Below are 18,827 nucleotides of genomic sequence, written 5' to 3' on the forward strand. Positions count from 1 at the left end.
GACAAATCCCTCCTGCTGTGTAAGCTTACCTAAATCGTGGGAGTGTTATCCCATCACATTCACTAGCCCCAGCCCTCACTCAAGGGAAAGGGTTATATAGAGTGTGTATTGAGTAGAACCTGCAAGCTCATCCAATCTGGTCCCCTCACTTTGCGGACCAGGAGACAGAGGGTCAGAAAGCTGAACCCAATCTTACCCAGTCTGACTGCTTTGAATTCACGGATGTCCTCACATGAAAAGAAATAGACTACAACTTCTGTGTTAGGCATCAAATGATAGTCGTGGAGGACAGTATATCTCTATCCCGGTTGGCTTTCTCCAGTCTGATAACTTCAGTGCACACAAATATTCAAACTTTTATAAATCATCTGTTAAGGGAAAGTATGTCTCCACTATTTTAAACATTGACTCAATCATAAACACTCAAGAAACATTCTCACGATGAGTTAATGTGCTAGGGCAAAGAGGACTTCCAGTAATTGTGTGCTTTTGTAAATGAAGCTGTAGTGAAAAACAACTAGTTTTTTTTAACTTTCCTTTTTTCTTTTCCGAATAATCCATTTCATTTAGTTTATTTAAATTAGTGTTCTCGGACATACATATGCTCTGTTAAGGTAGCTATGAGAGAAGATTAAAACTAAGAAAGGAAAAAAATCATTTTCTTATGGAGACTTGCATGATGATTCCCAGTATATTTACTATCTAATTTACTTTGTATCAAAGTCCAGTGCCTTGAATTCTAATTATTCCAAAAAGTCCCCTGCAAATTTTCAGGTCATCATAGAGCAGTGCATGTATATGTGCGTTGAAAATGTCACTAGCTTTTTTAAGTCACCCAAAACTCCTTCTGCATGGATTTGCTATTGCCCCATGAATTCAAACTTGATTCTACCTTCTATGTATGTTTGTTTCTGACTGCAAGAAACTTTAAAACTACTAATATTATGACTGTCCCCTTTTGCAGGATCTGGGACTGTAACAAACTAAGACGTGAATCATTTGTCTTTCCCATTCCAATATTCCTCTCTCTTTTCTGCAGCAAACCCTCACCCTAATATTGTCATACAGATTCATTCAGTACAACTTAATATTTGCAGTTAAATTTGCCCTGAACTGTTTTCACCCACTAACAGGCAAATGTGCTTGAGTCAAATACCAAATCACTGTTCTCAGTCATAAACTAAATGTCAAAAATGTGTTTTAGGTACTTTTCCAATACTCTGTGACTCCAGCTACTTCCTCTTGCAGGGGTGGAGAGGGAGAAGGTTATAATTAGGGGGAATAACAACAGGATGATGCAGTCTACCAAAATTTAAATTTTTTTCACGTGGCTGAACTAATAAGTTGCTTAAAAGGAAACGGATGTAAAAAGCAAAGCTTCCTTGTAAACCCAGTATTTACTGCTCTGAGATCTCTGAAACCACTTAAGATCTCAGTCATTAAAGGTGGAGGTGTATCTTATAGAGAAATTATATCCTCAACTCAGTGCTTAGGGTAGAAGTGAGTATAGTCAGAATTTTCTTTCCTAAATTCATTGGGAAGGTGGCAAAATAGAGATGGATATAGTAACCATATCTTGGTGAGTCCAAACCTTTCTAACACCAGATAAAGCATTTGGTTTGCTTAATAGTGTGTGTGTGTGTGGGGGGGGGGGGTCATGTAGTATAATAAATATATGTATTGTCTTTAAAACTAGAATCACCGTCAGCAAGATTCTCTTAAGAGACACAAGAGAATTGGGAATGAATGAAAGGAAAACGTTCATATTTACCATTCTATATACAGTGGAGGAGACCATCTTGATTCTAAGAGTTGAGAGCCAGATGTAAGTGAGGTTGCTCACATAGTTAAGGCCAAAATCAGAAGGAAAATATGGGCTTCCTCTTAGACAAACCTCTTTAAGAAGGGTCCTCACCACATCTCCACTTCCACCTTGCTCCCTGCTGTCTCACTCCATTCTAGTGTCTATTCCCATCATTCTAGCAAAACGGTACTTGCTAAGATCCAACAATGACCTCCTTATCACTTCTTCCATTGGACTTGCTTCAGCCTGAAACTCAAGTGAGTTCCTGCAGCAGCATTTGGCTGTATCAACCACTAGGTTTCTGAGACAACAAACTCCTGCTTTTCTTTTCTCCCACTTTAGTGTCCTTGACTGGCTCACCTTCCTCCACCAAGTCTTCAAGACGTTGAAGTTAGAACTGGACTCTTTCCTTTCTCTCCATAGGTGATCTCCTCTACACCCAGGGCTGCAATGAGCAACAGCAAGCCATTAACCCTTCGACATTCTAACCATACCTCCTGTTCTAGGTCTAGATATATGTATCTACCATCAACTCAGCAGTTCCAGGTGTCCATCACAAAATGTCAAAAACAACTCATGATCCTCCCCCAGACCTAGCTGTCCAGTTCCTATCTCAATGGATGGTACCACCCTCCATCCATGTAAAACCAAGTACCCCTAAAACTGAGTTCCTCTGCTGAGTTTATAATTAACCTCTCTATCCAAAACTTTATTCCCTTTCTTGTTCCACACCTATTCCCGCTCAAGATTTAGGAGTATCAAGGAAAAGGGAGGATTGTAATCAAGCAGGACCCTATGGGGCCTTCCTGGGACAGACCTTTCCCCTGCCAGGTCCTCTGCCTGCCTCCGGTTTATAGGAAAACTTTAGCCTTTTAGGCCTTCCCCGAGTTACAAAGAGCAAATTTAATCAGAGGAGTGAGAAAAAGCAGAAACAAAGGAAAACAAGCAAGACAAAATAACAATAGTTTAGCTACGGAACAAATTTAGTTCCTCCTCAAGGACTACAGATAATATTCTGAGCCATATCCTTGAGCTGTTTTGCAAATACTGAAACTCCCACCAGGTGGAAGAAGTTAACTGCATGTTAGCCACAAGCACATAGACCACAAGCACAGATGGAACCAGAAGGCTGATGACGCTGAGTCCCAATTACCTCACCACCAACCAATCAGAAGAATGTCCACGAGCTGATCACACACCCTAGAACCTTCTCCCTCGCCTCATCTTTTAAAACCTTTCCCTGAAAGCCAACAGGTCTTTCGAGCCTTAGCCACCCATACTCCCTGCTTGACCTTGCAATAAATGCTGCACTTGCCTTCACCACACCCAGTGTCAATAGATCGGCTTTACTGCATGAGCGAGCAGAATCCAGTGTGGTTCAGTAACACATTTACACCAGCTAGAAACCTGACCTTCATCCTTGACCGTACAGGGCCTCTCCCCTTTCCACTGCCATCCCCCTTCTTCAATCCACAGCATCTCTCACCTGGACTTCTGCAACAATCTCAGGCAGTGTCTGGGCTTCCCCTCTGACTCTCTGCAGTCATTCTTTCATACTGTAGTCAGGGACATTGAGGACTCTTTGAAAATGCACATCCTATCATATCACTCCCCAGGTCCTATCATATCACTCCCCAGGTTAAAACCTTAAGTGTCTTCCATGGCTCTCAGCCCGTGATGAAATTTCCTAACTTGGCCTACAAGCTGCTGAAGGACGACCTTCCCAGCCTCATTTTCCCCCTCTCTCTCCCTCTAAGTAGTCTGGTTCCATCTCTATGCCTGGAACTTCCCCCCATCCCAACCTCCCACCTTCACCTCTTCAAGGTGGCTCTCAGCTCATCTGTTCATAAAAGGTACCTCTCTGCACACCCTCACCGCTTTTCTTCAACATGGTATTGGAAATCCTAGCCAGAGCAATTAGGCAAAAAAATAAATAAAATAAAAGGCATCCAAGTTGTAAATGAAGAATAAAACTGTCAGATGACATGATGTTATATATAGAAAACCCTAAAGACCCCACCAAAAACTGTTAGAACATATGAATTCAATAAACTGGCAGGATACAAAATCAATATACAAAAATATGTTGCATTTCTATACACTAATAATGAACTATCAGAGAAATTAAGAAAATAATCTCATACACAAGGTGCATCAAAAAGAATAAAATACCAAGGAATAGGTTTAACCAAGGAGGTGAAAGACATGTACAGTGAAGTAATATTAGTGAAAGAAACGGAAGAAGACACAAATAAATGAAAAGATATTCTGTGCTCATGGATTAGAAGAATTAATACTGTTAAAATGGTCCATATTGCCCAAAGCAACCTACAGATTCAATGTAATCCCTACCAAAATTCCAGTCCATTTTTTCACAGAAATCGAACAAGCAATCCTAAAATTATGGAACCACAAAGACCCTGAGTAGCCAAAGCAATCCAGAGAACAAAGAACAAAGCGGAGGCATCGTGCTTCCCGATTTCAAACTCTACTATAAAGCTATAGTAATCAAAACAGTATAGTATTGGCATAAAAACAGACATATAGATCAATGGAAAAGAATAGAGAGCCCAGAAAAAAACCCATGCATATATGGTCAATTAATTTATGACAAAGAAGCCAAGAATATGTAATGGGAAAAGGATAGTCTCTTCAGTAGATTGTGCTGGAAAACTTAGATAGGCACATGCAAAAGACTGAAACTGGACCGCTAACTTACACCATACACAAAAGTTAACTCCAAATTGAATGTAAGACCTGAAAGACTTGAACGTAAGACCTGAAATCATAAAACTCTTAGAATACATGAGGGTAAGCTCCTTGACAGTGGTCTTGGCTATGATTTTTTGGATTTAACACCAAAAATCAAAGGCAATAAAAGTAAAAATGAGCAAGTGGGACAACATCAAGCTAAAAAGCTTCTGCACAGACAACAACAAAAGAAAGGCAACTAGCAGAATGGGAGAAAATATTTGCAAATCATATATGTGATAAGGGGCTAATATCCAAAATACATAAAGAACTCATAGCAAGAACTCAACAGCAAACAAACAAACAAACAAAAAAATACAGTTAAAAAATAGGCAGAAGACCTAAAGAGACATTTTTTCAAAGATGACATACAGATGGCCAGTAAGCAAGGTACCTTAGGTCAACTGTATAAGGCACATGAAAAGATGATCAACATCACTAATCATCAGGGACATGCAAATCAAAACCACAATGAGATATCACCTCACACCTGTCAGAATGGCTATCACCAAAAAGACAAGTAATAACGAGCGTTAGCGAGGATGTAGAAAAAAGAGAACACTTGTGTACCGTTGGTGGGAATGTAAATTAGTGCAACCACTATGGAAAACAGTACGGAGGTTCCTCAAAAAGACTAAAAACAGAACTACCATATGATCCAGTAATTCCTCTCCTGGGTATTTATCCGAAGAGAATGAAAATACTAATTCAAAAAGATATACACACCCCCATGTTCACTGCAGCATTATTTACAATAGCCAAGACATGGAAACAACCTGTGTCCACTGATGGATGAATGGATAAATACACAATATATACACAACAGAATATTATTTAACCATAAAAAAATAAGAAATCTTGCTATTAATGACAACATGGATGGACCCTGAGGACATTATGCTAAGTGAAATAAATCAGATAGAGAAAGACAAATACCATATGATCTCACTTATTTCTGGACTCTTAAAAAGAATCACCAAAAAATGAGCTCATAGCTACAGAGCATGGAGGTGGAGGGTGGGGGGTGGGCAAAATGGGTGCAGGGGTCAAAAGGTACAAAGTTCTAGTTATAAAATAAGTTCTGGGGACGTAATGTACAACATGGTGACTACAGTCAATAATACTGTATTCGGTATTTGAAAGTTGCTAAGAGAGTAGATCTTAAAAGTTCTCAACACAAGAAAAAAAAATTCTGTAAGTACATGTGGTGATAGATGTTAACTAGAGTTGCTGTGATCATTTTGCAATATATATCAATATTGAATCCTTACGTTTTACACCTAAAACTAACAAAATGTTCTATATCAATGATATCTCAAAAAGAAAAGGCCTCTCTCTCTCCAAGGACGTGGTTGATCAGTTTCCGCTATCAGATGTTCCCATGATACCACGTTTTCTTCATAGTACTTATTGCTGCTTATATTTAGATATTTATGTGGCTTTTTTTTAATTTGAAGTATTTTTTTTTTTTTTTTTTTTTTTTTTTTTTTTTTTTTTATGCGTTACGCGGGCCTCTCACTGTTGTGGCCTCTCCCGCCGCGGAGGACAGGCTCCGGACGCGCAGGCTCAGCGGCCACGGCTCACGGGCCCAGCCGCTCCGCGGCACGTGGGATCTTCCCAGACCGGGGCACGAACCCGTGTCCCCTGCATCGGCAGGCGGACTCCCAACCACCGCGCCACCAGGGAAGCCCTGAAGTATTTTTAATTTACAATGCTATGTTAGTTTCAAATGTACAGCAAAGTGATTCAGTTACAAATATATATATGCACATATATTCTTTTTCAGATTCTTTTCTATAGGTTATTACAAGATACTGAGTATAGTTCCCTGTGCTATACAGTAGGTCCTTGTTGTGTATCTATTTTATATATTTAGTGTGTATATTTTTTTGGTTTTTTTTTAAATTTTTGGCTGTTTTGGGCCTTCGTTGATGCGCGCGGGCTTTCTTCTAGTTGCCGCAAGAGGGGGCTACTCTTCGTTGCGGTACACGGGCTTCTCATTGCGGTGGCTTCTCTTGTTGCAGAGCACGGGCTCTAGGCGCGTGAGCTTCAGTAGTTGTGGCTCGCGGGCTCTAGAGCGCAGGCTCAGTAGTTGTGGTGCACGGGCTTAGTTGCTCCGCGGCATGTGGGATCTTCCTGGACCAGGGCTCAAACCCTTGTCCCCTGCGTTGGCAGGCAGATTCTTAACCACTGCACCACCAGGGAAACCCTATAGTAGTACTGTGCCTATGTTAATCCCAAACTCCTAATTTATCTCCCCACCACCACTTTGGTAACCACAAATTTGTTTTCTATGTCTGTGAATCCATTTCTGTTTGATAAATAAGTTCATTTGTATCATTTTTTTAGATTCCACATATAAGTGATATCATATGATATTTGTCTTTCTCTCATTTACTTCACTTAATATGATAATCCCTAGGTCCATCCATGTTGCTGCTTGTGTGACATTTATTAATGCCTTTCTCCCCATTAGACTATAAACTCCACAAGGGGAAGGGATGACATTCACCATCGAGTCCCTAGCACCTAGCACATACCTGCCACACGGATAGAGCCTACTTGAAGGAATTAATTCCTTAGTTTTAAAAAATAGACTCTTCTGAAGTTCAAGGTTAGCCTTCCCCTTCCTCGTTTCTAGCTTTTGTTAATTAAGAATTAATTGTTAATGTCAATTAATGAACATTTACCAAGCACAGCTTTAGGCAAAGCATGTAACTTGGTGGCATAGGAAAAATATCAAGTAAAAGAGACAGTGGCTGTTCTCAAAGAACCTAGAATAGCTGGTTTGCAGCCCTGAGGGGAATTATAGGTCAGCAAGGCCATTGTCTTTCCAAGCCTCACAATGATGGAATTCCTTCCGTCATTCGTCATGTTCAGGCTCACCCAGATGTTGAGCGAGCAGGGAGCCTTCCCCCAGCTTTTCTTACCCTACTCGCATCTCAGCAAAAATGACTATAGCTTCACTAGTACCATGCCCGAGCAGTTTCTTAAGTGCTGCTTTGTCTCTCCATAGGCCTGCATTTCCCCCCCCCCCCCCAAGAAGATCCTTCAAAATACTAACTCTACAGTTTACTCTGGGCCAAAAGGCTTCCATCGTCATACAATTTTGAGAAACACCGTACTAAACAAGCCTGAAGTTTCCCCCCATAAACTTTCTCAGACTCTTTATAAAGCATGGAAGCCTCTTTTCAAGCAATATATTTTGGGACTCAGTATCCTAAGAATACACTTGGGAAAACATCGTGTTAGGAGTGTTAACACACGTTGAAGGGATCCTGTATGCCTGGAAGCCCAGCCTACAACAGAAATTTGTCAGTGCCAAAGGTGATGCTTCCAAGTTAAAATGCCATGACACATGTAAATATAAAGATCTATACTGTTCAGCCTGGTATAGCTCTTTAGACTCATTTTCTAAATTCCATTTGTAAAAGTAACTGAATACGGCAGAAAGTCTGTTTTAACTCAATGCTACCTGCACACTCCAAGACCTTCCTGTGGATTTGCATTTCGATGTCCACTACCCCCCCTAGAGCTAGTTTATATTTTAGTCATGACCAGACTGCCTATGTCTGACTCTCCCTTCCTTCCTAACCCTATCTGGACCAATATTCGTCTGCAACCTTTTTGTGGATCAAATATCATTGCTCTTCTCTGCTCGACAGGATCTCAGCCAACCCATGCATGACTTTGGGCCGCAGCTCATAGCCCATAGGCAGCTATTACCCCCCGGAAACACACCCGCTTTTGTTGGCTTTCCTTCACTAAGGGCAAATCCAAATAGACCTCAAGGCCATTATGAGAATCCTAATTTAGGGGATTTCATTACAGCCATTCAATGTAAGTATGTTTCAAGTTAATGGCATTTTCTAAGTATTGGCAGACTTGGATATAACTGCATATAATCCTATCATCTCAGCCTGCCTCTCTCCCTGTGTTAATGGCATTTCCTTTTTGAGTCTTCTTTTCCATCTTGAAGTCTCTCTGAAGACAGAAATTCTGCTGAGTACTTCACTTCATGCCGGTAGTAGTTTCTTCTTCACTTACATCTTTGAATTACAAAGGTTCTGGCACCGATCTTTGGCTACTTGTACCTATTAACCCTTCCATTTCATGGCTTAAAAATCAGTATACAGGGGCTTCCCTGGTGGCACAGTGGTTGGGAGTCTGCCTGCCAATGCAGGGGACATGGGTTCGAGGCCGGGTCCAGGAGGATCCCACATGCCGCAGAGCAACTAGGTTCATGTGCCACAACTACTGAGCCTGCGCTCTAGAGCCCGCGAGCCACAGCTACTGAAGCCCACGCACCTAGAGCCCACGCTCCGCAACAAGAGAAGCCACTGCAATAAGCCTGTGCACTGAAACGAAGAGCAGCCCCCGCTCGCCGCAGCTAGAGAAATCCCGTGTGCAGCAACGAAGACCTAACTCAGCCAAAATAAATAAATACGTAAAAAAACAAAAATCAGTATACATTTTTTGTTCAAGGTTCAGGGGAGAATAAAAAAGTGACTGACTCCTGTGAGGTACCTAAGTACAAATGCATTTTATTTACTCCAGGTACATTTTTCTCTAGCTGTTGAATCTAATGTTCTTTGACTCAATTATAGGTGAAATTTCCACGTGCCTTCCCTTGCCCACAGGACTCATCATTCAATATTGGATTTACCTGTCCTCAGTAAAGAGCATGCGTAATAGTATTAGACTGTTTGCCAGGCACCCCCTAAACAAACACGGCTTGAATCAAACGGACTGCAAGTTCAAAGTTTTATGGTTTCAGGAAGTTACAAGAAATAGAAATCTGCTTTGTTGCCCCTCAAACATAAGCTTGGAAAAGCCAATCAATTATGAAGGAGCTATAGAGAGGCACCAAAGAAAATATCACTTCTCAAGAAGGACCTGGTAACCTGAGAGAGACAGAGACAGAGACAGCAAGCACAACAGAGAGTCCTTGGCCCTTTTCAAAGAGTGAGTTTGAAGGAATCAAGAACCTATGAAGACACAGACCTACTAGAGAATGGACTTGAGGATATGGGGAGGGGGAAGGGTAAGCTGCGACAAAGTGAGAGAGTAGCATGGACATATATACACTACCAAACGTAAAATAGCTAGCTAGTGGGAAGCAGCACAGGGAGATCAGCTCGGTGATTTGTGACCACCTAGAGGGGTGGGATGGGGGGGGGGTGGGATGGGGAGAGTGGGAGGGAGGGAGACGCAAGAGGGAAGAGATATGGGAGCATATGTATATGTATAACTGATTCACTTTGTTATAAAGCAGAAACTAACACAACATTGTAAAGCAATTATACCCCAATAAAGATGTTAAAACAAAAAAAAGAACTTATGAAAAAAGAGCCAGAATCTGATTAAGAAAGGCTGGGCAGGGCTGAAGATTCTGCATTTCTAACAAGCATCTAGGTCATGCTGACGCTGAAGCTCCCGACCACAAGGCTTTAGAGATGTTAGAAAAGACCATCTCAGGGCCTACAGCAGATCCCCTGCATTAAAAATTGCATATAAAATAGATAGCTAGTGGGAAGCAGCCGCATAGCACAGGGAGATCAGCTCAGTGCTTTGTGACCACCTAGAGGGGTGGGATGGGGAGGGTGGGAGGGAGGGAGATGCAAGAGGGAAGAGATATGGGAACATATGTATATGTATAACTGATTCACTTTGTTATAAAGCAGAAACTAACACACCATTGTAAAGCAGTTATACTCCAATAAAGATGTTAAAACAAAAAAAAGAAATTGCATATAGACACCAGCCCAGGTGGTTCATATGCACATTAAAGTTTAAAAAACACTGATCTAAACAACTCCTTCGTTTTGCTCCAAAGTCCATTTTCCTAAGGGCCTTCCCGTTTTATCTGACTTTCCATCGTTCCCTTGGCTGCAACAGTTTTGGTTAGAAGGTGTTATGCTCTTTTTATGGATTTTGCTAGCTAAAGAGTTTGTGGCCATTTATAAGTGGGCTACGTATGTATATTCTTTAAAATAAGTTAAACATTTATTGACTGTTCTCTAGGTACTGGGTACCGTGCTGGGCACAGTGTTACAAAGAGGAATAAGATGTGGGCTCTATATCCTCAGGGCATCACAGCCTTCGGATGGGGTGGCCCTGGTCCAGGTCTAACACATGGGGTATCACTTACACAAAAGGAGCTATTTTTGTCATTAAACTTATTCATTGTATACTCTGATAATTAAAAGGATGACACTGACATTTTCCAGCTGGCCGTGAAATCCATAGATTCCAGGTACATTTACCATAAGTAATCCTATACAAACTTGATATATCCTCACAAAAACTTTCCATAGGTAAGGACTCCCCATCAGCAAATACCATCATGAAGTCCAGCTAGCAAATCTACAAGATTTGCTCAGGTCATTTTCCCGGGGTGTGACCTCAAGGTGGGAAAAGCTGGATTGCAGACCAGCTGTTAACTCTTTCCTTCCCACTTATACAGCTGTGTCATGCTGGGAGCTGGCTAATGAAGCACACTGTTTAGGCAGTGTGGGCTTTTCAGAAGCAGAAGGACAGGAGAGGCCAATTTCTAAAAGACTTATGTGGAAAATAGTTGCCCTTATTCTAACGAAACTCATCCTGGAAATGTAGCATCTGAAGCAGGGGAGGCATTCAATAAATATTTGCTGAATGAATGAAAATGTAAATCTGCCTTAGGGGAAACAGCTTAGAACACTAACCATAACACATCCCTGCACTGGTCTTGAGGCAATTAATGTTTACCCTCTTCCACACTCGTGAAAGCATACCCCTTGTGCAGGGTTCATCTTGCACAGTAAAAAAAAAAAAAAAAAAAAAAGGCAGGGTATGGCCTGACCTCTATTTGGTTGGGTCTAGTTGTTAGAACTGCTGGTGCAATCGCTAGTAATAAATGGCTCTAGGTTTATTCTCATTTCAAAAATTACTTTGATATTCAGCTTTGCAAAACGAATTCAGATGTTTAATGCTCCACTGAGAATTAATGGACTCGTTTAATGTTCGAAACCCATTAGCTAAACAATTTATTCTGGGGATCAATTATTCAACATTCTGAGGCTCTCCAAAGCACCTATAAAAGACACACCTTAACAGATGCCATTAACAACTCTCTACCCTCTAAGATGGTCCTTGGAAACAGAAAATACTAAATGAATCCTCTCCAGGCAATCGCTCCTATTAAGTATGTTTTCTTTGGGTACTAATTAAATGGATTTTTGTTTTGCTGGATCTGTGAAATTACTCCATTTCTTATTTAGCTCCTTTAGATAGCCAGTAACCCCACTACTTTGTCTCCTTTATTTTCTTTATATCCAAAAGGGATTCCCAGGGACTTCCCTGATGTTCCAGTGGTAAAGAATCTGCCTTCCAATGAAGGGGATGCAGGCTCGATACCTTGTCGGGAAACTAAGATCCCACATGCTTCGGGGCAACTAAGCTCGCATGCCACGGCTATAGAGCCCACGCGCCCTGGAGCTCTCGCGCCACAACTAGTGAAGAGAAAACCCGCACGCCACAACTAGAGAGAAAGCCGCATGCCGCAACTAAGACCTGAGCTGCAACTAAGATCCAAAAAATAAATAAACAATAAAATGTTTTTTAAAAGGGGGGGATTCCTGAATCTAGGGCTAGCTACCAAGTATTGCCAGGACTGGAGAGAAGGGCAGGGCTTTTAGATTATGATTAGAGCCAAGAAATGTCACTGGAAGGCAGATGGGGAAAGAAGAGTTGTTTTGCATACTATAGCAACCCTGCCTGTCACTCGTAAGGAGAGAGTAAAAGGGCAAGTTTGCATCTACAAACAGGTTCTACAAATAGCCACTGAACAAAAGCAGCAACTCCCAGGCTTTGCTGCCAACACAACGATTAGATTCCTTCTTCCCAACGGAGGAAAGTGCTTGGTTGTACTGGAAAGGGCTCTTGGCTCAAAAAGCCCTTTGAGTAGATGGTGGGATGTTCAGGATATTATGTGGGGGACGTGTCTCTCCAGGTTAGGAAATATAGGACCTTTGAAATTCACATGGGTCTGTGCAAATCCAGGCACCTCCCATAAATCCTCAGAATGGTTTTGAACTGTTCAAAACAAGACAGCAGGCCCCAAATGGAACTGCTTATGCTAAGCCTCATGTCACCAAACCAAGACTTAATTACATTTTCGGCTCTCCCAGAAACGGAAACTTAAACCAGTCAATAAGAAAATCACCTGATCAGCAATAGTTAGGTAATCCACCTGATAGACCCCTGCCATCCCCTGAAGGAAAGGAACCTTGCAATAACCAACCTGCTTTTTTGTCCACAATGACTTCCTTGTTCCTACTTCCTTCTGCCTATAAAAACTCTTTCTCTTAGTACAGCTCCTCAGAGCTCCTTTCTATCTGCTAGACTGGATGCTGCCCTTCATGAATCGTTGAATAAAGCCAGTAAGATCTTTCAAATTTACTCACTTGAATTGTTTTTTAACAGAACTCAAAACAAGGCAAAGATCACACAATGACAAAGAATAAAGATACAGGACAAAATAAAAACAAATTGTGACTTATGTTAGTTATATGATTTTTTGACACTTTAAAAACGTTAACTATCAATCATCAAAAAAACAAAATTAAAAAGAACTGTCACTGGGGCTTCCCTGGTGGCGCAGTGGTTAAGAATCCGCCTGCCAATGCAGAGGACACGGGTTCGAACCCTGATCCAGATCCCACATGCTGCGGAACAACTAAGCCCGTGTGCCACAACTACTGAGCCTGCGCTCTAGAGCCCGCGAGCCACAACTACTGAGCCCATGTGCCACAACTACCGAAGCCCGCACGCCTAGAGCCCTTGCTCTGCAACAAGAGAAGCCACCGCAGTGAGAAGCCTGCGCACAGCGACGAAGAGTAGCCCCCACTCACTGCAACTAGAGAAAGCCCGCGCAGCAATGAAGACCCAATGCAGCCAAAAATAAATAAATACCAAAAAAAAACTGTCACTGGGTATAAACAAGCAGCATAAACACAATTGTAGCACAGTCTATGACATGTTGTAGACACTCCGTGTTTCCATGGCCGTTCTAGCACTAGGGCCCTTTCATTTTTTATTCATTATAGCCAAGATCTCAAAACTTGAATTACTTTTCTGGTTCTTTAGTTAACGGACCATAAATAATGATACATCTCAAGTCTCTGTAGAAACTACTCAACTCCACTGTCATAGAGAGAAAGCACCTGAAGGGGAGCAGAATATGCCGCCCCAAAATGTGCCTCTTTGGCCTGAGGATTATTTTGAGCCGATTTTCTTGTTTTTCTTTTCTTTTTTTTTCGGTACATGGGCCTCTCACTGCCGTGGCCTCTCCCGCCGCGGAGCACAGGCTCCGGACGCGCAGGCCCAGCGGCCATGGCTCACGGGCCCAGCCGCTCCGCGGCATGTGGGATCTTCCCGGACCGGGGCACGAACCCGTGTCCCCTGCATCGGCAGGCCGACTCTCAACCACTGCGCCACCAGGGAAGCCCTAGCTGATTATTTTTAAGAAACAAAATATTCAGCAGACACAGGAGACTCTCCAGAAACATGGTAGAAGCTACCCTTTTGTAAAGGACATTTACAATTTTAAGGGAAATCTCTATTTGTTAACATCTCCCTCTCTGTACCAGGAAGAGGAGGATGACACTAAATCTCCAGAAACTCTTCTCCATGGAGAAGGCACCCACTTAAATCTGCATAACCTGACCCTTGGTGACCATGCTTCATTTCCTGCTAACCTTCCATAACTGGCTCCCTCCCCTCTCCAACATCCGTCTTCTGTCTTTAACTAAACAGAAGACATTTAAAGTGGTGGCTTGGGGCCATTTCAGGGACGCTTACTCAATTTTTCTGGGTCTCTCCCATATATACAGGAGGTATACGTTATTATTAAACTATCTTTGATTACAAGGTTCCCAGCTGAGAGCTCAGAAGGATACAGGGAAAAAATGATTGTTTCCCTCTACACAGCTGTAACTAAGTGTGCGACCTCACTATGATGCAATAAAACTTTCTTTACAAAAACAAGCAGGAGGCCACATTTATTTATTTGTTTGGGGTTTCTTTGGGTTTTTTTTTGTTTTTTGTTTCTGGCCGCGCGCGCAGCATGCAGGATCTTAGTTCCCCGACCAGGGACTGAACCCATGCCCCCTGAAGTGGAAGTGCAGAGTCTTAATCACTGGACCGCCAGGGAAGTCCCAGGAGGCCAAATTCAGCTTATGGCCAGTAGTTTGTCACCCCCTGAGGTGGAATTTCTTCCTCACTTATCTTCGAGTATTCCACTGCCTAATCCATCCTTCTGCCCACCTCCAATGTTCTTTCCCTACAACCTGTTCTCCTCACTGCTAGCAGAATGATCTTCCTGAAATGTCAACCTGTGATGGAATTTTTCACAGACGTATGGATATCAAACATCTTCTTCCTCCCACTTACTATGTCATACAGTTCTAGTCTTTAGTTTAGTACATGGCAACCCAGAAAAACAAATACATCACCTAGCCTCCTTCACAGTAAAGCAAGTCCTGGCCAATGAACTGTATGTAGAACCATGGTGGGGGATTTCAAGGAAGACTCCTGAAAAATTAGGAAGTGGTTCACTGACCTGGAGGGGAGATGTGATGGGTGGAATGTCAGCAACTATCATGAGGATAGAAGTCAAGCAGTGAAAAAGACAAATAAACAGAGTTCCTGGTGTTTTGTGGTAAGGAACTGCCACTCTAGTCTAGACTGCATATTGCTGTCTTTTCTCTATGTGAGAGCGGTAAAGATATATCTCGCTTAAGCAAATGTTGTTTTGGATTTTGTGTATGTACAAACACAACACCAACTGATATATTAATGATGTGTCATTCTAGGCTAGTCATAGGAGGGCTTTCAGTTGCAAGTAACAAAAAAAAAAAAAACACAAATAGTACCTGGAGGAAGCGTCTCCTGACTTCGGTTCCACAGTCCAACAGATCAAGGCTCGCCTAACACTGGCCTTTCTCCCATAGTCAAGATGGCTGCCACAGCTCCAGGAATACAACCTCATTAAAGGCAGAAAGAAACAGCCAAGGGACCTGCCGGCACCACGTTATTTTAATCAGGAAAGCAGTAGCTTTCGTAAAGATCTCCACTGAGGTGCTCTGCCCTTCCTCCAGCAGCAAGGTAGTCTGGGAAAGTCAATACTGAGCTACGTGCACATCTACCTGGCACCTATGGCAAAGGCAGGCAGGAGTGCCTGGGGATACTAGTTTAGCCAACCTCCAGTGCCTAAAAACCTTGTAATCGTTACCTGCATCCCTCAGGATAAAGGCTCAATAAAAAATTCAGCCTTCCTATGTCTTAGAAGTGCTTCTCAGGCTCTACTGAGAATGCCCTGGGGTTCTTATCAAAACAGAGATTCTGAATCAGCCGATCCGGGGGTAGGGCCTGAAAGTCTGCATTTCCAAAAAGTTCCCAGGTGATGCCAGTGCCACTGGTCCTTGGCACCATACCTGGCATAGCAAGGGCTGACAAGGACTTCATGATCTGATGCCTGCATTATTTCTACAGCATCATCTTTTTTGTCTCTTCCCCTTCTACTCTCAACTCCAGCCATGTTTTACTTTCAGTTCCCTGGAAGAGTGCTGACTAACTGCTGACTGCCTCGCATGCAGTACCCTCTGCCTGAAACTCACTCCCTGCCTCCTCTGCTTCGTCCTGTGAATCGTTAGTCATGCATTGGGTCCTGCTGGACATCACTTCCTCCAGGAAGGTTCTCTGAATGCCACTACCCTCCCCTCAGAGGTGGAATTTCTTCCTCACTTATCTTTGGATCCCCAGTGCCCAACCCAGTGACTGGTACACTGTGGACTGTTGAACAAATACATGTTGAATTAATGAATCAATGAATGAATCAAAGAAATGATGTATTATCTACAAGACAAACGCTGTATTTCAGCGGGAGTCTTCATAGCCAGCTTTCTGGTGGATAACAGCTATATATTACCATGCCAAAAAGCAAAACAAACAAAATTATCATGCTTTTCCAAAGGCATGTATTCCTTTTAAAAATTAAATAGAAGTCACCAACAAAACCACTAAAGCTAACCTAAATCATCTTATTTATATGTTTTTATAAATTTATTTTATTATTATTTTTTTAGCTGCATTGGGTCTTCGTTGCTGCACGCAGACTTTTCTCTGGTTGCAGTGTGCGGGCTTCTCATTGCGGTGGCTTCTCCTGTTGCAGAGCACAGGCTCTAGGGAGCAGGCTTCAGTGGTTGTGGCGTGCGGCTTCAGCAGTTGTGGCTCGCGGGCTCTAGAGCACAGGCTCAGTAGTTGTGGCGCACGGGCTTAGTTGCTCCGGGGCCTGTGGGATCTTCTCGGACCGGGGCTCAAGCCCACGTTCCCTGCACTGACAGGCAGGTGGATTCTTAACCACTGAGCCACCAGGGAAGCCCTAAATCATCTAATTTAAAGGTGACGAAATGTTGAACATGATATAAAGACTTGAGAACAATTTCTTACTATGCTGCAATTACTTGATTCAATGCATTTTTTCTTAGTTGAACTTGCTCCAAATGAGTACTACTGAGGACTGAAGCCAGTCTACTGGTCATTACTCATCCATATGAGATAAGTACAGAAATGGAGAGTAAGCATTTGGAAACCTTTTTGCCAACTTCATAGAGTAATTTTGTTTCATTTGAATCTAACCATTAAAAAATTGTTTGTATTTTTACGTCCTTTTGTTACTTTACTTTTTTTAAGTAATTCATTTTTATCGTGTTTCAGAATGTCTTGGTTCACAATGGATTGGAAACGGTTTCAAAACCGGTTTTCTCTGCAGATCATTTGGGGGCCACTTCGAAGTTTTCTTATCTGGGTCAGATCTAAAGCAGTGGTTCTCAACTTGGGGGTCACCCTGCCTCCCAGGGAACACCAGTCAATATCTGTAGACATTGCTGATCCTCACAACTGCAGAGAAGGGGCAGGTTCTACTAGCATGTAGTGGGGAGAGACCAGGGACGCTGCTCAACGGCATCCCACAATGCACAGGACAGAGGGCCCCCCGCCCCCCAAGAATGACCCAGCCCCAAATGTCAGTAGTGTGAGGTTGAGAAACCCTGATCTAAAGATCTAAACCCACAATCTGAAGCCAGTTTAGGGCCCAAGACGTTTTCTTCCCTGTGCCTCTTCTCAGCTGGTGAGTTGCTTCTTCCCATCAGAACCACCAACGGAAAAGTCACATGCCCACAGGGTTAGATTTGATAATACTATTCTGTCCTTCTTCTTCTTTGCGTCAAAGATTCTTCCCTCTTCCTGACACCCTTGATTCCTTCGAGGCAGAGCAAAAAGAGAAGCACAGTCTGACGATTTTGCTGCAACAGGGCCTCGTGACTCTTTTCCCCTCTCATCGGTGTTTTTTTTGGTTTTTTGTTTTTTGACAGCTGGCTCTTTGGTTTCTCAATCTTGCACTTAGAATGGGTGCGAGCGCTAATGTGAACGCAATGCTTAGATGTTCATGTTACACAGAATTCTCTGCTGACCCTTCTGGCAACCATCTCGAACAGGACTAAACGAAAACTCTTTTCTTGTTGGACTTGCAGTTGCTGTTTAAGCTTCGTTGAATGTAACTTTCCGAACACATGTCAACAGGCTCTCACAAGTTTTGCTGAAGAAAAATAGGAAGCGGCGGATCTAAAGCTGTTCATGCTTATTTGCACTGCTCCGAGAAATCATTTCACTTCAGAGAGTTTTCATTCAATGACCTGATCCTTTTTTCACCCTGGCAGGGTCAGTGACTCTGGCGATAAACACGCACGTGAACAACTCAACCTAACAGACTTCCTGAAGTTCTTGGAAATGAGGTCTTTGCAATCTTTACTGAAGTTCCTCTTAAAAATAATCTGCCCTCTGCTATTGCCTGGTATTTTTTTTTTAAATAAAGAACATGGTTGATTTTACTTTGTTGATTTATTAAAATGCTGCTTATAAAGCTTATATTCCATAATAAGAGTTCTGACTGGGATGCTATAATAATAAGAACTAATACTTTGGGAGAGCTCACTATGTGTGGGTTACAGTGCTATATTAAATATATTATCTCACTTACTCATTGTGACCAGCCTACACAATACGTACTATCATTGTTCCCTCTTTACCGTTGAAGAAAGTGAGGCACACAGAGATGACGACAGTTGGCCAAGCTTATGAAAGTAGTGAGCGACCGGGCTAAGATTCCAAGCCAAGCGCAACGGATCCAAAACTGCGATTCTACCCATCTCCCCTGTCTTGCAAGGTGAGAGTC

The sequence above is a fragment of the Phocoena phocoena genome, chromosome X (assembly GCF_963924675.1).
Source record: "Phocoena phocoena chromosome X, mPhoPho1.1, whole genome shotgun sequence".
Classification (NCBI taxonomy): Eukaryota; Metazoa; Chordata; class Mammalia; order Artiodactyla; family Phocoenidae; genus Phocoena; species Phocoena phocoena.